Source organism: Chlorocebus sabaeus, chromosome 16 (genome assembly GCF_047675955.1).
Source record: "Chlorocebus sabaeus isolate Y175 chromosome 16, mChlSab1.0.hap1, whole genome shotgun sequence".
NCBI lineage: Eukaryota > Metazoa > Chordata > Mammalia > Primates > Cercopithecidae > Chlorocebus > Chlorocebus sabaeus.
Genome location: NC_132919.1, coordinates 25,472,808 through 25,494,899, shown reverse-complemented (window position 1 = coordinate 25,494,899; position 22,092 = coordinate 25,472,808). Strand labels below are relative to the sequence as shown.

General features: G+C 43.9%; 1 pseudogene; it reads right to left on the bottom strand.

Moving 5' to 3' along the window:
• Positions 1 to 1,648: 1,648 nt before the first annotated feature.
• Positions 1,649 to 20,436, bottom strand: LOC119621899 (small ribosomal subunit protein uS9-like; annotated as a pseudogene).
• Positions 20,437 to 22,092: the final 1,656 nt, after the last annotated feature.

Here is a 22,092-nt window from a genome sequence, read left to right as displayed (position 1 = left end):
ACCTCAGTGGCCCAGGTAGCAGCACAAAATAGACGGGCATTAGATCTTCTTACTGCTGAAAAAGGAGGGACATGCCTCTTCCTAGGAGAGGAGTGTTGCTACTACGTAAATGAATGAGGCCTGGTTGACACCAATGTCCAAACTTTTAACAAGATCAAAAAAGAACTTCAACAATTTAACGCCCCCTTCACCCCCGGACCACCGGTATGGCTGCTGCCCGTAGTACAGCAGATGCTCCCATTCCTAATTCCCATACTAATCCTCTGCCTTGCCTGATGTTTTGCTCCCATTTTAATAAAATTTCTCTGAGCCAGGGTCCAAGAAATCACCCGTGTCGCCTTCAACCAGATGCTCCTACATCCCTACGTCCAGATACCAACCACAGACCCTAACTACGCCCCTTAACAGCAGGAAGCAGCCAGACAGACAATGACGCCCCCAATCACTATAATCAATAAAAGGTTGGACTGTCTGGACGGGGGGAGAGGACAAAGACGACTAAGATGGCACATTTCCGGGTTCTTCATCACCAACTTACCCGCGCACAGGAAAATGCAGCCCACGCCCAGGAAAAATACAGACCAACTGCGCAGGCGCAACATGGTGTCCGATCGAGGAAACCAAAACTTATCTGGCCACACCTATGGAACGCCCCCGACACATCCGTGTCCCACCTATTGCCCTCCCACTCCCAAGCCTTAGACAGAAGCCGCTCCCGGCAGGCGCGGCATGAACTTCCTCAGCCCCTCCTCATATGCGGACCTAGGAACCTCACCCGAGAACGCCGGAGCGACTTCCTCGGCCTCCACCGCCGGAGACTGGTGAACCTCGCCCTTTCTTCCTTCACATTGGCTAGCTAATAAAGTTTCTTTTTACCTTGCCTACTTGCCTTTTCTCTGGCGCCTGCTCTGGTGGTTGAATAAAACAAATCAGAAAGCATGTTTGAGATCCGGAACAAAATAATGGGTTGTGGAGGGGTTGTGGAGGGAAGTATTGAGGATAGCAGAGTATATGGCTTTGGCACCACGGGGCGGATAGGCAAAACAATTTGGTTGATAAGGTGAAGATCCTGAACTAACCTGTAAGGCTTGTCCGGTTTTTGGACAGGTAAAATGGGGGAATTGTAAGGAGAGTGTATAGGCTTTAAAAGGCCATGCTGTAACAGGCAAGTGATAACAGGCTTTAATCCTTTTAAAGCATGCTTTGGGATGGGATATTGGCATTGAGCAGGGTAATGTGATTAGGTTTTAATGGGATGGTAAGGGGTGCATCATTTGTCACCAAGGAGGAAGTGGAGGTATCCTATACTTGTGAATTAAGGTGGGGAGATACAAGAAGAGGATTGCGAATGAGGCTTTGAAGTGGGGGACAAGGTGGCAATGAGGTGTGGCTGTAGCCCAGGAATAGTCAGGGAAGCAGATAATTTAGATAAAATGTCTTGACCTAATAAGAGAGCTGGGCAGGTGGAGATAACTAAAAAGGAGTGCTTAAGAGAGTGTTGTCTAAGTTGGCACCAGAGTTGGGGAGTTTTAAGAGGTTTAGCAGCCTGGCCATCATCATCCACAATAGTTATGGAGGTAAGGGAAGCAGGCCCTTGAAAAGAAGGTAATGTGGAGTAGCCTCTGTATTGATTAAGAAGGGGTCGGACTTACCCTCCGCTGTAAGAGTTACCCGAAGCTCGGTGTCTGTGAATGTCTAGGGGGCTTCTGAGGTGATCAGGCAGTGTGTCTTCAGCCGCTAAGTCGAGAAGATTTGGGAAGGAGTCAGTCAGAGCCTCAGACCAATTGGACAGTCCAATTTCCAGTGGGGTCCCACACACATGGGACACGGCTCAGGAGGAATCCCGGGCTGTGGGCATTCCTTGGCCTAGTGACCAGATTTCTGGCACTTGAAGCAAGATCCTGGGGGAGGAAGTCCTGAAGGAACGTCTGACCACTGTGGCTTAGGCATTTTGAAGTTTTTGTGTGTTGGAGATACGGCTGGGGTTTCTCTCACAGCAGAGGAAGTAATTGCAACTCTTCTCTATTATTGTACACCTGGAAGGCGAGGTTAATTAAGTCCTGTTGTGGGGTTTGAGGGCTGGAATTTAATTTTTGGACCTTTTTCTAATGTCTGGAGCAGATTGGCTAATAAAATGCATATTGAGAATAAGATGGCCTTCCTCTGCGGTCTGGCTTACGAAACTGGTGGTTATCAGTGTGAGACTGGGCTAGAGAAAAAACTCTTTCCCGTTCATCTGGGGAGAGGGTAGAAGTTAGGATGACATTTAAGTCACTCCAGGTTAAATTGTAGGGCACAGTTAGGTACTGGAATTCCTGTACATATTTAGTGGGGTCTAATGAGAAAGAGCCTAAACGCTGGCAAATATGGGAAAAGTCTGATAGAGAAAAAGGCACATGTACCCTGACTATGCCTTCAGCTCCAGCCACCTCTCTAAGAGGAAATTGTTGGGCAGGTGGGGGAGGGCTAGTCGCAGAATGAAACTAAGCCAGACTGGGTGTGAGGAGGGGAGGTGATAGAAGAATTATAGATTGGGGGAGCAGAGGCTGAGGAAAAATTGGGACCTTGCTCGGCCTGGTGAGGAGCAGCCTGGGGAGGAGGGGAGAGGTCAGGTGGGTCTGTAGAAAAGGAAGATTCAAAAGACTCAGAGACGTCTGGGGTTGGGACTGCAGGGACAGGCGGGAGGGAAAGAAGAAAGATTTGGAACAAGTCTTATTGGGAGCAGAGACTAGGGAGGGACCAATGTGTAAAAGAATGCCTGGACGTCAGACACCTCAGACCATTTGCCCATTTTTCGACAAAAATTGTCTAGATCTTGTAGGATAGACAAATCGAAAGTGCCATTCTCTGGCCACTTGGAACTACTGTCGAGTTTGTACTGGGGCCAAGCGGTATTGCAGAAGAAAATAAGATGCTTAGATTTTAGGTCAGGTGAGAGTTGAAGAGGTTTTAAGTTCTTGAGAACACAGGCTAAGGGAGAAGAAGGAGGAATGGAGGGTGGAAGGTTGCCCATAGTGAAGGAGGCAAGTTTAAAGAGAAGGGTAAAGACATGGAGGAGGGGGATGGGGAGCAGTCCTGGGCTGCAACGTGGGTGAGCAGCCAAAGCAGGCATCCCCGCAATTGACTTGCCACCAAGGTAATGTGGGTGAGTGACCAAGGCAGGCGTCCCCATGGAGATCAGACACCAACGGAACGTGGGTGAGTAATCAGAGAGGCATCCCTGCAATGATTAAACACCAAGCGAAGGCTGCCTTCCCGAATCCGTGACTGGCACCGGAGTTTTAGGTCCACGGATAAAATGTGTCTCCTTTGTCTCTACCAGAAAATGAAAGGAATTGAAATTAAGAGAAGGGAGAGATTGAAGGGTGGCGCCAAGATTGAAAGGAGAAAGAGGTTGAGGAATAGTGAGAGAGGTTGGAGAAGAGAGTAAAAAAAGATTTAAAATCGGTGAGATGTTCCCTGGGGGGCTTGGACTGAGGACCCGAGGTCGTAGGTGGATCTCTTCATGGAGTGAGGGTGAGGACAAGGGACTGGTCTCCCAAAGGAGTCCCGCTGACCTGGCTCTTCAGCACCAAATGTCTCATGTGTCCGTGTGAAGAGACCACCAAACAGGCTTTGTGTGAGTAACAAGGCTGTTTATTTCACCTAGATGCAGGCGGGCTGAGTCTGAAAACAGAGTCAGCAAGGGTGATGGGATTATAATGAGTTCTTATAGGTTTTGGGATAGGTGGTGGAGTTAAGAGCAATGTTTCAGGGGCAGGGGGTGGATCTCACAAAGTACATTCTCAAGGGTAGGGAGAATTACAAAGAATCTTCTTTTTTTTTTTTTTTTTTTTTTTGAGACGGAGTCTTGCTCTGTAGCCCGGGCTGGAGTGCAGTGGCCGGATCTCAGCTCACTGCAAGCTCCGCCTCCCGGGTTCACGCCATTCTCCTGCCTCAGCCTCCGGAGTAGCTGGGACTACAGGCGCCCGCCACCTCACCCGGCTAGTTTTTTGTATTTTTAGTAGAGACGGGGTTTCACCGTGTTAGCCAGGATGGTCTCGATCTCCTGACCTCGTGATCCGCCCGTCTCGGCCTCCCTAAGTGCTGGGATTACAGGCTTGAGCCACCGCGCCAGGCCAAGAATCTTCTTAAGCATGGGGGAGATTATAAAGAACCTCCTTAAGGGTAGGGGAGATTGCAAAGTACATTGATCAGTTAGGGTGGGGCAGAAACAAATCACAATGGTGGAATGTCATCAGTTAAGGCTATTTTCACTTCTTTTGTGGATCTTCAGTTGCATGGGGCCATCTGGATGTATACGTGCAGGTCACTGGAGATATGATGGCTTAGCTTGGGTTCAGAAGCTTGACAACCGGGAATTTCAAATATGTGGCAGATATTCATGGGGTGTTGCATAGCTGCTGTCTTTTTTTTTTTTTTTTTTTTTGAGATGAAGTCTTGATTCTTCTCCCAGGCTGAAGTGCAATGGTGTGATCTTGGCTCACTGCAACCTCCGTCTCCCGGGTTTAGGCAATTCTCCTGCCGCAGCCTCCCCAGTAGCTGGGATTTGTACAGGCATGTGACACCACACCCTGGTAATTTTTGTATTTTTAGTAGAGAGGGGGGTTTCACCCTGTTTTTCAGGCTGGTTTCGAACTCCTGATCTCCAGTGATCCACCTGCCTCAGCCTCCCAAAGTGCCGTGATTACAGGCATGAGCCACTGCGCCCGGCCACATAGCCGCTTTTAAGAGATCTCAAATGATAACACTGTAGGGCATGTTTGCTTCATCTTTTCTTTGCATGAATGTATTAATTATTCAAATAGCGAAATGTTTAATAAAACATCGCCCCTCCCATTTTTTTTTTTTTGGTTGTTGTTGTATTTTTTTTTTTTTTTGAGACAGAATCTTGCTCTGTCGCCCAGAGCAGAGTGCAGTGGCGCGATCTCAGCTCACTGCAACCTCCACCTCCCAGTTTCAAGTGATTCTCCTGTCTCAGCCTCCTGAGTAGCTGGGATTACAGGCGCCTGCCACCACGCCCGGCTAATTTTTTTTGTCCTTTTAGTAGGGACAGGGTTTCAGCATATTGGCCAGGCTGGTCTTGAACTCCTGACCTTGTGATCTGCCCACCTTGGCCTCTCAAACTGCCAGGATTAGAGGCGTAAGCCACTGTGCCCTGCCTGCCCCTCCTCTTAAAAAAAAATCACTTTGTTAGGCTGAGGGCGGTGGCTCATGCCTGTAATCTCAGCACTTTGGGAGGCCGAGGCAGATGTCAGGAGTTCGAGACCAGCCTGGCCAATATGGTGAAACTCCATCTCCACTAAAAATACAAAAAATTAGCCAGGTGTGGTGGTGAAGACCCAGGTGCTCGGGAGAATAAGGCAGCAGAATTGCTTGAAACCAGGTGGCAGAGGTTGCAGTGAACTGAGGTTGCACCACTGCACTCTAGCCTGGGTGACGAGAGTGAAACTCCGTCTCAATAAATAAATAAATCAATAAATCACTTTGCTAGCTTCAGTCAACACATATCTTGAGGACTCACTCTGTAACAGGCACTGGGTCTGGTTGCTGAATTTTTAGAGTAGAACAAAAGAAAAACTTTAATGCAGTCTTGTAGCTCATGTATCAGTCTCAGTTAATTCTTTTAACCAACTGCTATTATCCCTGTTACTTGTACTATACCATACAAATTCATGGGAAATACCAGTTCTTGAGTGTCCAACAGTGAATTATTGTGATGACTTTTTCTTTTTTTCTTTTTTTTTTCTCCCTGAAATGGAGTCTCACTCTGTCGCCCAGGCTAGAGTGCAGTGGCACGATCTTGGCTCACTGCAACCTTTGCCTTCTGGGTTCAAGTGATTCTCCTGCCTCAGCCTTCCAAGTAGCTGGGATTACAGGCACACGCCACCATGCCCGGCTAAATTTTGTATTTTTAGTAGAGATGGGATTTCACCATGTTGGCCAGGCTGGTCTCGAACTCCTGACCTCAAGTGATCTGCCCGCCTCGGCCTCCCAAAGTGCTGGAATTACAGGCGTAAGCTACTCCAGTCAGACTTTTTAATACAATTGTTTAATTTCTATTTTAATTTATTCCTGCAAGCCAACAGACTTCCTGGCCATTTTCTCAACTGGCAAAGCATGACAATGGAATGAAAAATAATTTTATGATTTTTTTTTTTTTTTTTTAGACGGAGTTCCACTCTTGTTTGCCCAGGCTGGAGTGCAATGGCACAATCATGGCTCACTGCAACCACGGCCTCCCAGGTTCAAGCAATTCTCCTGCCTCAGCCTTCCTAGTAGCTGGGATTATAGGCATGTGCCACCACGCCCAACCAATTTTGTATTTTTCGTGGAGACGAGGTTTCTTCATGTTGGTCAGGCTGGTCTCGAACTCCTGACCGCGATTGATCCGCCCACCTCCGCCTCCCAAAGTGCTGGGATTACAGGCGTGAGCCACCGCGTCCGGTAATAATTTTATGATTTGTGTACTCATTAGTAATACTTCTAAGCACTGAGCCATATAAGTGCTTCTGTGGATTAACCGATTTCATGCTCACAACATTTGAGCAGTATATTGACATACATTAAAGAAAACCTTTAATGCAGTCTTGTAGCTCATATACCAACATTTATATCTGTCTCAGTTAATTATTTTAACCAACTGCTATTATCTCTATTACTTGTACTATACCATACAAATTCATGGGAAATACCAGTTCTTGAGTGTCCCAACAGTGAATTATTGTAATGACTTTTTCTTTTTTTCTTTTTTTTTCTCCCTGAGATGGAGCCTTACTCTGTCGCCCAGGTTGGAGTGCACATGCAGTTTATTGACATACATTTCATAGACACTTAGTAACTTGAGAAACCACAGGACAGAGAAAGCTGCAGGGGCTAGATCTGAACTCAGACTTGTTTGACTGCCCTACTTCCATGCTACCGTGCCTCTCATAAATGAAACCTAGCTTGAAAAGCAAATAGATACCTTGGCATTTCATATCTGTGTTTGCTATTTTAATGTCAAATCTGAAGGGGCTTCTTATTCCCTACATGTCGCATAGATGTTGGGGTTCTCTAGAGTTCTGTCCTTGGCCCACAGCCTTTTGTTTCCCTTCTTCCACAGTCTCCCTGGGTGACAGCAACCTCTTTCTTGGGTTTAAATACCAGCTCTGTGTGAAGACTGTCAAGCTGAGACCTAACTGCTGTCTTTAATTTTTTTTTTTTTTTTTTTTTTTGAGATGGAGTCTCACTTTGTTGCCCAGGCTGGAGTGCAACAGCGTGATCTCGGCTCACTGCAACCTTTGCCTCCTGGGCTCAAGCAGTTCTCCTGTGTCAGCCTCCCTGGTAGCTGGGATTACAGATGCACACCACCAAGCCCGGCTAATTTTTGTATTTTTAGTAAAGACAGGGTCTCACCATGTTGACCAGGCTGGTCTCGAACTCCTGACCTCAGGTGATCCACCTGCATCGGCTTCCCAAAGTGCTGGGATTACTGGTGTGAGCCACTGAGCCCAGTCTGTCTTAAGTTTAAAATTCATGTGTTCAGATACTTACGATAAAACTCAAAATGTCAAAACCGAGCACATCATTTCTCCCCAGTCTGCTCCGCCTTTTGTATTAACTACTCTAGTGAAATGTCCACCCAGTCACAGGTGCCAGAGGCAAGTCTTCCCAGCTTCCCTGCTCTGCCTCATCCCAACATCAAATCAATCAATCCATAAGGCTTGCCAATATTTTCTCTTACACTGTTTTTGAGTCTGTCCTGTCTGTTTCATCTCAGCTGCCATGGGCTTAGTTCAAGATCTTTTCATTTCAAACCTCTTAACAATCCTTTGTAACTCCACACCCTGAAAAACCATCATTGACACCTTGGTGTTATTTCCTTCCACTGAAAAAATTGTATTAGTAATGTCATGTCTTTAGACAAATTATTTAGCCTCCCTGTGCCTCAGTCTTCTCATCTAGAAAATGGGGATGGTAATAATGCCTACTTCACAGTTTTGAGGATTAGTATTTACAACAGGGCCTGACACAGAGTACTATATAAGTGTTAAATACTATTTGTATATATAGTAATCCTAGCTAACTGCAAAACTGAAAGATTAAAATCTCATAGAAAGAAAGTTGTGAAATAACATTAAGTATATGTATAATCAAAACAATAAATAAAAGGCCAGGCATAATGGCTCATGCCTATAAGCCCAGCACTTTGGTAGGTTGAGGCAGGTGGATTGCTTGAGCCCGGGAGTTCTAGGTTAGCCTTGGCAACATGGTGAAACCTTGCTTCTACAAAAAAATACAAAAAATTTAGCTGGGCATGGTGGCACACACTTGTGGTACCAGCTACTCAGGAGGCTGAGTGGGGAGGATCACCTGAGCCTGGTGAAGTTGAGATTGTAGTGAGCTGTGATTGAGCCACTGCACTCCAGTTTAGGAGACAGAGTGAGACTCTATCTCAAAAATAAATAAATAATAATAAACAAAAGTTCTAGAAAGCATTCATTTCAAAAACAAAGCTGATACAACCACTAAAAACCCATTCTCTTGACTCTCATTCTTGAATTATTCAAAAAATATCACTGTTATATAGTTATTTGTTAAGGCCAATTTACGCATAATTTTACCAACATTTGTTATACTGAGATATATATACACACACACACATATACATACACAGGTTGAGCATCCCTAATCTGAGAATCTGAAATGCTACAAAATCCAAAACTTTTTCAATTCCAACATAATGCTGCAAGTGGAAAATTCCACGCCTGACCTCATGTGACAGGTCGCAGTCAAAAGTTTGTACAGTCTGGGCAAAGTGGTTCACAGCACTTTGGGAGGCTAAGGTGGGTAGATCACCTGAACTCAAGAGTTCAAGATTAGCCTGTGCAACATGGTGAAACCCTGTCTCTACCAAAAATACAAAAAATTAGCTGGCATCAATCGCTGACGTGCTAGGATCTCTTGAGCCTGGGAGGCAGAGATTGCAGTGAGCAGAGATTGCAGCACTACACTCCAACCTTGTGTAACAGAATGAGATGCTGCCTCAAAAAGAAAAAAAAAAAAAGTTTGCACAGTCAAAACTTTGTTTCATGCACAAAATTACTAAAAATATTGTATAAGGCCGGGTGCGGGTAGCTCACACCTGTAATCCCAGCACTTTGGGAGGCCGAGGTGGGCGGATCACAAGGTCGGGAGTTTGAGACCAGCCTGGCCAACCTGTTGAAACCCCATCTCTACTAAAAATACAAAAGTTAGCTGGGTGTGGGGGGCGCATGCCTGTAGTCCCAGGTACTCGGGAGGCTGAGGCAGGAGAATCGCTTGAACCTGGGAGGCAGAGGTTGCAGTGAGCCGATATCGTGCCACTGCACTCCAGCCTGTGTGACAGAGTGAGACTCCGTCTAAAAAAAAAAAATAATAATATATATATATATATATATATATATATATATATATAAAATCGCCTTCGGTCTACATGTAAGAGGTATATGAAACATAAATGAATGTCATGTTTAGACTCATGTTAGACTTAGTGCCATCCCCAAGATAGCTCGTTATGTATATGCAAATATTCTGATATCTGAAATAATTCTGGTCCCAAGCATTTCCAATGAGAGATAGTCAACCTGTATATATAACTGTATATGCATCCTCCATCATGCTATTCTCTCACATCTCAGCAAAATGTTGTATAAACAGCCAGGTATTTTCATGTAGTTATACCTTTGCTTTTTCTACACCATTTTCTTATACGAACAGGGAGGTGCAGAAGCATAAAAGAGGTGGAACAATAGTCACATTCGTTGTTCAGGGGGAGTGAATATAACCATGCGTATGGAAATAATTAGCATTTGGAGTAGATTACAATTTAAAAGTTTGTGTCTTGCCTTTTATTTCCTATCATAAAATAATGTTTTCCTGTATTAAAAAAACTTTTCAGCCGATTAGTGGCTCATGCCTGTAATCCCAACACTTTGCCCAAGGCAGGCAGATCACTTGAGGTCAGGAGTTCAAGACCAGCCTGACCAACATGGTGAAACTCTGTCTCTACTAAAAATACAAAAATTAGCTGGGAGTGGTGGCTTATGCCTCTAATCCCAGCATTTTAGGAGGCTGAGGCGGGCAGATTACATGAGCTCAGGAGTTCAAGAATAGCCTGACCAACATGGTGAAACCCTGTCTCTACTAAAAATACAAAAAAATTGGCCAGGCGTGATGGCATATGCCTGTAGTCCCAGCTACGTGGGAGGCTGAGGCAGGAGAATTGTTTGAACCCAGGAGGTAGAGGTTGCAGTGAGTCGAGATCTTGCCACTGCACTCAAGCCTAGGCAACAGAACAAGATTTTATCTCAAAAACAACAACAACAACAACAACAACAACAACAATGACACTTTTTACTGCATCACTGTAGGTAATTTTGACTTCATTTGGCATTGAACATTTTTCTTTTCTTCACAATACTTACTATCGTGGAAGATTGGGCTTCTCCTGTAATTGACTTTTCATTATTCCTATAGACATTACAAGTATATTTCCCTTGGTATCATGAATGTATCCAGTTCACAACTGTGGTCTTTTTTTGAGCAATTCAAGTGGGTTGCTATCAGGTTGTGCATCCATATAGAGCTCTGCAGTTGCAGACAAACCTCTAAATAAATTTAGAATTCGTAAGAATTCCTGCAGGTTCTTACTTTTGAATCTTTATCTTGGTGAGAGAAGAAAAGAAATGTCCCCTTCCTATAACTAAAAGGAAGCAACATTTACTTAAAACAAATGCCTCACGCCAGGTGCGGTGGCTCACACCTGTAATCCCAGCACTTTGGGAGGATGAGGCGGGTGGATCGCCTGAGGATAGGAGTGCGAGACCAGCCTGGACAACATAGTGAAACCCTGTGTCTACTAAAAATACAAAAAAATTAGCTGGGCGTGGTGGTGGGCGCCTGTAGTCCCAGCTACTCTCTCTAGAAGCTGAGGCAGGAGAATCACTTGAACCTGGGAGATGGAGGTTGCAGTGAGCTGAGATCACACCATTGCACTCCAGCCTGTGCAACAGAGCGAGACTTCATTTGGAAAAAAAAAAAAACAAACAAACAAAGAAAATAAAGGAAAAAACCACACATGAATAAAATAGAAAAGCTAATAAATTCTGTAATAGGGAATTGAATGAAGCCCACTACCAACAAAAAAAAATTTTTTAAGCCTAAAAATCAAACTCAACTAACACAATGCCAATATTTTGTTGTTTCCTAGTGTGATCAAATCTCAAAGACAAAAATGGTTATCATATAGCCAGGCGCAGTGACTCATGTCTATAATCCCACCACTCTGGGAGGCTGAGGTGGGCAGATCACTTGAGATCAGGAGTTCAAGACCAGCCTGGCCAACATGGTGAAATCCCCTCTCTACAAGAAATATAAAAAGTTAGCCAGGCATGGTGGTGGGTGCCCACAATCCCAGTTACTTGGGAAGCTGAGGCAGGAGAATCACTTGAACCCGGGAGGTGGAGGTGGCATGAGCCAAGATGGCACTACTGTACTCCAACCTGGATAGCAGAATGAGACTCTGTCTCAAAAATAAATAAATAAATAAATAAATAAATGCCTATCATAGTGTTTTGACTCTGTCCTGGCCAAGTCCAAACAAAAAAAATTAAAAATACCTTGCACAGCACACATTGTTTAAGCAGTAGGATAATTGCTTATTTTCGCTTTTTGGACCTCTCTGCTATTGCATTGTTTTTACAGCTTCTCCATGCTAAGTCTAAGGATGCATGCAAAATTATGCAGAGTTTGGATTCTAGGCCAGGAGTTTCAAATGATGGGATTTGTGGCACTAAGTCTGGGATTCTAGAATGAAAGGATATGGAATTTGACCAGGAGTCAGCTGGGCAAGTACAATTTATACACGTAAGCATATACATTAATAAATAGTAATAGATATCTTTATAATTGTGGAACATGCTGGAAAAATAATGGACCCAGAGGAAAATTCTGAAGGCAACCACTTTTGGCGGTGGTAGTCTTGCTGGGGATGAAATATCTAATAGTGTTCCCATTTTTACGCTGTAGTCTTATATTTCACTTTTTCCCTGATTTCACATTTTTTTGTGTGTGGGGTGTTTTGACAGTGTGGTTTGAGCAGAATGTTAGTATTGGGTTTTCAAAGATGTATACTTTGATCTTAGTTTAAAACTGTACCCAAAAAAGCTTAAAGTGTGGAAAATGGTGCAGCCAGCCTAGATGTTTCTGCATCTGTGTCTGGGCCAGAATGCTGGAGGCTTGCAGGAAATTATATCTGAAAGAGTAAGCAGTGGGGCTGGGTGTGGTGGCTCAGGCCTGTAATCCTGACACTCTGGGAGACTAAGGCGGGAGGATCACTTGAGTCCAGGAATTTGAAACCAGCCTGGGCAACATGAGACCTCATCTCTACAAAAAATTTTTAAAAATTAGCCTGGTGTGGTGGTACGCCTGTAGTTCCAGCTACTTGGGTGACTGAGGTGGGAGGATCACTTAAGCTCAGGAGGACAAGGCTGCAGTGAGCCATGATTTTGCCACTGCACTCCAGTACCTGGGCAACAGAGTGAGACCCTATCTCAAAATAAAATAAAATAAAATAAAATGAAAAAGAAAAAAAAAATAAAAAAAGAGTAAGCATCTCTACTGTTCTGTTGGATTTCCTATGCACACTGATGAGATAAGCCGGCTCCCTCTCCTCTTCTTACCCCCAAAGTCAGGGCAGTTACACGCAGCCTGTGTCCTTTAGTTCAGTCCTTGACCTTCAGAAGAAATCTGTGTAAAATGGAATATTCCATGTGATGATGGAGATTTTCCTCCTATCAATCATTTTCCTCTTCCTCTAATAGAGCTCTGCACTTTCATTTTTCTGATGTTTTTGCCTGTGACCATCCCACAGAGATTGCGAGGAAGAAAACAATGATCCCTCACCAACTGCATAAAACTCCAGGATTTCTCTTCCGTGGCCTCCTCCTTCACTCTTTTGTTTCTTGTTTGGAAAATGCTTCCTGAAGGCCGGGCGCGGTGGCTCAAGCCTGTAATCCCAGCACTTTGGGAGGCAGAGACAGGCGGATCACGATGACAGGAGATCGAGACCATCCTAACATGGGCTAACATGGTGAAACCCCGTCTCCACTAAAAAATACAAAAAACTAGCAGGGCGAGGTGGCGGGCGCCTGTAGTCCCAGCTACTCGGGAGGCTGAGGCAGGAGAATGGCATAAACCCGGGAGGCGGAGCTTTCAGTGAGCTGAGATCTGGCCACTGCACTCTAGCCTGGGCGACAGAGCGAGACTCCGTCTCAAAAAAAAAAAAAAAAAAGGAAAATGCTTCCTGAGTCTTATCTCCAGGTGCCTGGCTTTTTTGGCAAGCTTTTTAATCAGCTATTTCCCACTTCTGGTGCAATGACATGGCTGGAATTTGAATCCTTTTCAAGGGGTCTCAGAGAGTCCTAGTGACAGGTCACAGGCTATCTCTCCTCGAGATTTCACCCCTGCCAGCCAGTCCTGTCCTGGTGCAATGGATCTGAATCCAAGATCTGCTATTGCTGTCTTTACTTGCTAGAATATAGGTCATAGTTTTTTTAGGCTGAGGAACTTCTGACTGATTTCTAACACTCCTCCACATTATTTAAGTTCTTTTTAATCTTCCATATTGTTTTAGTTATTGAATTTTGTTTTTTCTTGTTTGTTTATTTTCAGATTCCCTTTTTTTTTTTTTTTTTTTTAAAGACAAAGTCTTACTCTATTGCCCAGGCTGGGTGATCTTGGCTCACTGCAACCTCTGCCTCTGGGATTCAAGCGATTCTCCTGCTTCAGCTTCCCAAGTGGCTGGGATTACAGGCATACACCACCACTCTCAGCTCATTTTTGTATTCTTAGTAGAGATGGGGTTTCACCATATTGGCCAGGCTGGTCTTGAACTCCTGATCTCGGGTGACCCACCTGCCTCAGCCTCCCAAAATGCTGCGATTACAGGCATGAGCCACCACGCCCAGCCCTGTGCCTAATTTATAAATTAAACTTTATCATAGGTATCTATAAGAAAAAACGTAGTATACATAAAGGTCAGTACTATCTGCAGGTGCAGGCATCTACTGGGGTCTTGGAAGTATCCTCCAAGATAAGTAAGCATTACTGTTTTGTGTGACTTTGCTTATTAGTTGTAGATGGAAAAATAAGTGTATTGAAGAGGTTATCTTCACTAAATATTTAAGAGATTTTAAGAACAGGCATTTAAACTAATGTTTCAGAGGCATAGAATCATTTTCAGACTCATAGCTAGAAGGGGCCTTAGAGGACAGATCATGCAGTATTACCTTATTTTACAGATGATGAAGCTGGTGTCTTAGTGTATAAATAACTTTCTCACATTCATACAACTGGTTAGTGATAAAATGAGGATGAGTTATGGTTTTCCTCGCAAGACTCCCAGCACTTTTCCTATTACACTGAATTTTGTATACAGGTTATCGCTCCCCAAAGTCATAAGTTAATGGAAGACAGAGGTCATATCCATTCATCTCAATTTTTTTAACCTTTTTTTTTTGAGACAGAATCTTGCTCTGTCACCCAGGTTGGCATGCAGTGTCATGATCTCGGCTCACTGCAACCTCTGCCTCCTGGGTTCAAGCAATTCTCCTGCCTCAGCCTCACAAGTAGCTGGGATTACAGGTACACACCACCACACCCGGCTAATTTTTTGTATTTTTAGTAGAGATAGGGTTTCACCATATTGGCCAGGCTGGTCTTGAACTCCTGACCTCATGATCTGCCCACCTCGGCCTCCCAAAGTGCTGGGATTACAGGTGTGAGCCACTGCACCCAGCCTCATCTCAGTTTTTATGAAAGATAAAAAATTAGAATGCCTGGCAAATACAGCTGCCAAATAGCAGATGCTTAGTTAATTCTCTTTGAATTGGGTTCTTAGATGATGAAACATTCTTTTTCTTGGTCTCATGTTCATGAGAAGCCACTCTATTCATTGAATATTTACTGATACCTTACTATGTGCCAAGTACCGGACTAAGATAAAAAATGAGAATTAAAATGAAGATCTACTTTCAGTTTTGGGTCTCTATTAAAATATTACTGTGAGGGTGTTCAATTCTCAATTAGAAAGGGAAGGAAGTGAATTTTTAGCTGAGCAATTTCCCTTTTATAGACTCATTTGCATTTCCTAAAATTTTAGTGCTAACAGGAACTTAGGTTACCTAAGATCACATTGTCAGTAAATGGCAAATCAAGGATGAGAGTGAACATCATCAGCTCTCTCAAAATCCAATATTCCTTCCATTACAAATAATCTCTTTCTTTTGCATTTTTGGAATAACATATACAATAGTTAAATTTATGAGTGTTAATAAAATGGAAATCCATGTTTCTTCTGGATTAGATATCAAAACACCTGAAGAAGGATATGGAAAGAAAGTGGGACAGAAGAACGGAACCATTAACTCTTAGTGAAAAGAGCAGAAGATGCCCTAATCATCTGTGTCGAATTATGGAATATTACAGGTGCATGCCACCACGTCTGGCTAATTTTTATATTTTAGTAGAGGTGAGGTTTTGCCATGTTGGTCAGGCTGGTCTCAAACTTCTGGCCTCAAGTGATCTGTCTGCCTTGGCCTCCCAAAGTGCTGGGATTACAGGTGTGAGCCACCTCCCTGGGTCTAAATTAAAAAAAAAAAGATTAAAAAAAAAATTTAAAATATAACAGAGACAAGGTCTCGCTATGCTGCCCAGGCTGGTCTCAAACTCCTCATCTGCCTGTCTTGGCCTCTCAATATGTGGGGATTACAGGTGTGAGCCACCATGCCCAGCTGAAAATATGTTTTGGCTCTGCACTTTCATCCTTGGATACCAATGTACTTTGTAAGCATTAATTGGCTGTTATCTAACCTTGTGTCTTAAGGGCATAGACTGTTATTTCTTCATCCCACAGAGGAATGAACTCAGTTTCAGAGAGGTTTGGAGAATTATCCCAGCATAGCACATAAGTGTGATTAAGCCAAGCAAAATTTAAGCCTAGGAGCTTAAATTCCTGTTAAGGATTTGGCCACCTTGATGTGATCTGGGAATTTGGAAGTTGTGCAATCCTTATGGTTTTTTTCCAGCTCTCAAGCAAGCACTAAGGAGGTAAGGAGAAGGAGAAGGCTACCCTTCATTAAACTCTGTCTGGCCCTTTGCTGGCTTAGCTCATTTAATCCTTCCAGCAAATATTTCCCCATTTCACAGATAAGGAAAGTTTCAGAGGTTAAGTAACTTCTGCAAATTCACATACTTATAGTAAGAGGCAGAGTCAGAATTGAAACCTTTCTTTCTGACTTCTTGAGTTCATGTGCTTCGTGGAAACCATGAAATTATAAATTTGGACACCTGGCCTCTAGGCTGATTTTGCCACCAAACTGAAATAACACTGATCAAAAGAGACACCAATCCAGACCCATAAACATCTCCAGCCCCTTTGCTTGGTCAGGGGCTTCCTTAGCTTATTCATCACTTCACACGGGGACACAAGTGGATCCACGTAGTAGGCCTCCTGACTTCAACTTTCTTCCCTGCATAAATATCATTCATTTGACTATTTTATGTTGTACCATATGCTAGAGCATTGCAAAATTTGATACATTATTTTGAAAAATTGAAACTCCAAGATGAATGCTGTTAAGAATCAATCCAAACTGGATGTTTTTCATATGTAGAAATAATCCACAGAGAGATAGTCGTGCGACCTGTCTGTCCTCCTAAATCTCATCAGGAGGACTTCCCTAAGCTGGTGAGAGGATGTTGAGGGGGAATTGCCTGGAAGGAGATGATTTAAAAGGAGACTTAAAAGGCCTAAGCATGGGGGTGGGAAAAGGCCTTAATAACCAGGAATTCAGGGGGACTTGAGGATGAGGAGCTAAGTCTGGCAGAGATGGGGATGGTGGAGAGTTAGAACAGGGGAGGAAAAGGTGGATTCTGGCTTCTCTGCTCACAGCAGCTCTTGCACGTAACTTAGGGCCTTTTCACATTCCAGGAGCTGGCAGTGCCCTCAGCCAGGTATAGAGCCCTGTTGGGTTGGTTGGTTTGTCTTTTACCCCCTTTTGAATAGCAGCCCCCTGTGGCAGGCTGATGCCTTGGAGAATATCATTGTACTTGCTTCATGCCAGGCATGATGTGTTTTCAAACTGCAGACTCTTGGACACTAAGCCTGCTGCCTTCTCAGATGGAAACTTCTTTTCATTTTTCAGCAGGTCATTTACAGTCCCCACCTCATTCAGCCTCCATGGATGCTGCTGCCCTCACAGTTCTCCTAAATGCTAAATCCCCAGCACTCTGTGTCCCTGGCCCACTGAGTCATGTATTTTATTTTAGTTTTAGTTTTTTAAACTCAAACATGATTTGTTACATAGGTATTTATTACACAATGATGGACTTTTACTGATAACTCGTGATGGGCTTTAAGATAGGATTCCTGGTAACAAGTACGGGCAGCAGGGCCTCTAAACGTTCTGGATTGGCAGTGACGGGGGTCAGCCACCAGCAGGGTCCAGCTGTATTGGATGAGGATGTCTTTGACATTCTTGGAAGCCACTTCCACATATTTCTGGTAACAGGCCACTGGGGCTTTGGAGATGGACTGACAGCATGAATCTGGGCTACCTGACCAGCACCCTTCACTAGGACATGGATGTCCACGCCAGCAAATCACTCCTTGCCCAGAAGCAGAACTGGTTCCAGCAGCTTGTAATGCAGTGTGCATGGCTCCATCATCTCCAGGGGCCGCCTGTTCACTTCCATGAGGCCACTGCCATGTTTGAAGCCCGCCATGGCTGTGGTCATCTTCCTCTGTCCAAAGACCTGCATGGACTGCAGCAGGCTCTTGGCTATGGGCGTAGATGAGAGATCCTCACCATGCAGCACTGCCCCTGGAAAAGCCGATGTCATATATTTCAATGCACCCATTTTATAGAACATATGGGGAATACCTTAGAGTTCTTTCTGTTTTCTTTATTGAAATATAGCCAAAAAGTTCGTGGACCCATAACACACAAGGAACTAGCAAGTGATAGATTCTTCTTATTTCTCAGTGTCTTGTCTGATGCAATCTGATTTTGGATAACTCATCTATCATTCATCCATTCATTTCACCCGCAACATAACACACCAAAAAAAAAAAAAAAATCCTAATACTTTTCTTTGTCAAGAAACTTAGGCTGGGCATGGTGGCTCATGCCTGTAATCCCAGCACTTTGGAAGGCCAAGGTGGGAGGATCACCTGAGGTCAGGAGTTCGAGACTAACCCGGCCAACATGGTAAAATCCCGTCTCTACTAAAAATACAAAAATTAGCCAGGCATAGTGGTACACACCTGTAGTCCCAGCTCCCTGGGAGCCTGAGGCAGGAGGATGGCTTGAATCCAGGACGTGGAGGTTGCAGTGAGCTGAGATTATACTGCTGCACTCCAGCCTGGGTGACAGAGTGAGACTCTAAATTTCTCAGCTTGTTATCTGAGAAGAAGAAAAACAGAAAGGAAGGAAGGAAGGATGGAAAGGAACCTAAAGACTACAGGTAGTAAATGGCATTTAAGCTGGGACCCTCTCTCACATCATGTAATTTTATAACCAGTAATTATTCTGCCATTGAAGATACTCTTTTATTTTATTTTATTTTATTTTATTTTATTTTATTTTATTTTATGTTTTTTTGATACAGAGTTTCACTCTTTTGCTCATGCTGGAGTGCAATGTCACAATCTCAGCTCACAGCAAACTCTCCCTCCAGGGTTCAAGCAATTCTCTTACCTCAACCTCCCCCTGCCTCAGCCTCCCGAGTAACTGGGACTACAGGTACAGTGGCATCACACCTGGCTACTTTCCGTATTTTTAGCACAGATGGGGTTTCACCATGTTGTGCTAAACTCCTAACCTCAAGTGATCCACCTGCCTCAAGGCTGGTCTTGAACTCCTAACCTCAAGTGATCCACCTGCCTCGCCTTCCCTAAGCACTGGGATTACAGGCATGGGTCATGCCCGGCCTGGTTTTTTTTTTTTTTTTGAGACAGGGTCTCACTGTGTCACCCAGGCTGGAGGGCAGTGGTGCAATCACAGCACACTGCAGCCTTGACCTCCCAACCTCAGGTGATCCTCCCACCTCAGCCTCCAAGTAGCTAGCCATTTTTTTTTTAAGTGAAAATTACTTTTTATGGCCATTACTATACCAATCCCAGAACTCAAGAGTCCTCAAGTCTATGAAACACAGCTCTGAAAGGAGCTGCTTCAAAATATTATCTTGTTTCAATTATTTCTGGGATTTAGATTCATTTAGCACAATAAATATAGTATAGAAAGAGAAGGCAGAGAGGTGGAGAGGAGGGAGAGCCTGATAATATGTTGCCAAGATGTTCTTTTTGTAGAAAATGACTGTTAAAGAAGGAAGAGCTCATTCTCTTATCCTTTTAAATCTTGCAGCTTCATAATCCTCCCTAAACCTGACCTTCCTTTCAACCTGTATTGGAAACTCTCCAGTACTGAAGTCTATTGTCCAACTCAAATGATAACCTTTCTTATTTTCTTTCTTCTTGCCCACCCTATTGCAAATAGGTGGCATGGTTTTTGCCTATATTAAAACTTTGTTTGTAACCAACGTTTATTTTTATAAAAATATTCCATGCAACTAGTCTAGCGGTCAAATAATCCTAAAGAGGTTTAGACCAAAAGCAACAGTTTCACTCCCACCCCTTCATCACTTCCTACCACTCAGAGGCAACTACTCAACTTGTTCAATTTATTGCTTTTTGGGTATATAATAAGAGTGGGAAAACAAAATTTATCTCTTTGGACATTTATCCCTGTTATATCTATTTTATTTTATTTTTTTTTTTTTTTTGAGACGGAGTCTCGCTCTGCCGCCCAGGCTGGAGTGCAGTGGCCGGATCTCAGCTCACTGCAAGCTCCGCCTCCCGGGTTCACGCCATTCTCCTGCCTCCGCCTCCCGAGTAGCTGGGACTACAGGCGCCCGCCACCTCGCCCGGCTAGTTTTTTTGTATTTTTTAGTAGAGACGGGGTTTCACCATGTTAACCAGGATGGTCTCGATCTCCTGACCTCGTGATCCGCCCGTCTCGGCCTCCCAAAGTGCTGGGATTACAGGCTTGAGCCACCGCGCCCGGCCTATCCCTGTTATATCTAAGAAATATGTACATAGTATCTCTAGTTTGTCACATAGCATTTTTTTTTTTTTTTTTTTTTTTTTTTTTGAGACAGGGTCTTATTCTGTCGCCCAGGCTGGAGCCCAGTGATTCACTGCAACCTCTACTTCCCAGGTACCAGGGATTCTCATGCCTCAGCCTCCCGAATAGCTGGGATTACAGGCGTGCACCACCACACTCAGGTAATTTTTGTATTTTTAGTAGACACAGGTTTTCACCATGTTGGACAGGCTGGTCTCGAACTCCTGGCCTCAAGTGATCCACCAGCCTCAGCCTTCCAGAGTGCTGGGATTAAAGGCGTGAGCCACAGCACCTGGTCCATATAGCAATTTTTATGTTAGGCAATTGTGAAAAGCTTACACATATGAACTGTTTATCTGATCAAGTTTATCGTTCTTCAAAATTCATGTAGGCCCAGTTACTAGGGAGGCTGAAGCAGGAGGATTGCTTGAGCCCAGGAGGTTAAGGTTGTAGCTCACAATAATTGTGCTTGTGACTGGCCACTGCACTCCAGCCTGGGCAACACAGCAATATTGACTTCAATGTAGTTCAAGCTTGTCCAAACCACGGCCCTCTAGCTGCATGTGGCTCAGGCTTTGAATGTGGCCCAACACGAATTTGTAAACTTTCTTAAAACATTATCAGATTTTTTTGCGATTTTTTTTCTTTAGCTCATCATCTATTGTTATTGTTAACCTATTTTCATCGTGGCCCAAGACCATTCTTCCAATGTGGCCCAGGGAAGCCAAAAGATTGGACACCCTGATTTAATCCACTACACACCATTCTGAATGAAAAGTTTTCGGAAGTGCAAATCCGAAGAAGATAATGCATTTACCCGATTACAAAATCATTACAATACATTCAGTCAGGATTCTAGCACAGAAGAGATTGAAGCAGAGCAGAATCCACTAGGGTATGTATATTATATATCATATATACCACATATAATCTTACACAATTGTGGGAACTGCTTAAGCAATCCCTGTAAAGCTGTTATCTTCACACTTGATCCTGGAGCTTGAAGACGTCAGGGAAGGCAGTCAGGAAGGCATAGAGAAAAGCAAATACCAGTTGGAACCCACCAAGGCAAACTAAAACCATGTCAATTCTCTTTGCCTTTGACCTTGATGGTATGGCCATCCTGCAGAAGAAGCTGCGTTCCTTCAGTACGTATCTAGCCTAGGAATAGGAAACACTGGAGAAGGACTTGGGGGAAGGCGGAGCAGTTTTAGGCCCAGCTGCTGGCCCAAGCCAAGGAGGTAAACCAGCAGATAAACAATAACACGAGCCACAGAATGGCTGCTGCTTCACTTCCGCCCCCAAATCTGCATAGGAATGTCTCCTGTGGCCCACCCTAACCAGAAATATATCGAGAGAGGATGCTGGAAAATGTAGTTCCACCTTGCCAAGTGGCCACAATACGTTTCAAAGCCACCATGGTCTACCCCTTCTGAATTTGGCACCTGAGTTTATTTATTTATCTGTTCATTATTTATTTAGCTCGGGGATGTCAGGAAGTCACTTTATTTGTAAAATGATGGATTAGACCTGACTATATTCTCTGATAATTAGAAATTTGCAAACATGAGTAAAGATTTATAGGCTAGGCGTGATAGTTCATGCCTACAACCTCAACTTTGGGAAGCCGAGGAGGGAGGATCACTTGAACCCAGGAGTTCGAGATTAGCCTGGGCAACTGAGAAAGACCCACTTTTCTACAAAAAAATAAAAAATAAAAAATAAAAAAATAAAGAAAGAAAGAATTAGCCAGGCTTGGTGACTTACTGAGGCAGGAGGATTTCATGAGCCCAGGAGTTCAAGGCTGCAGGGAGCTGTGATCACTGCATGGCACTTCAGCCTGGGCAACAGAGCAAGACCTTGGCTCTAACAAAAAAAAAAAAAA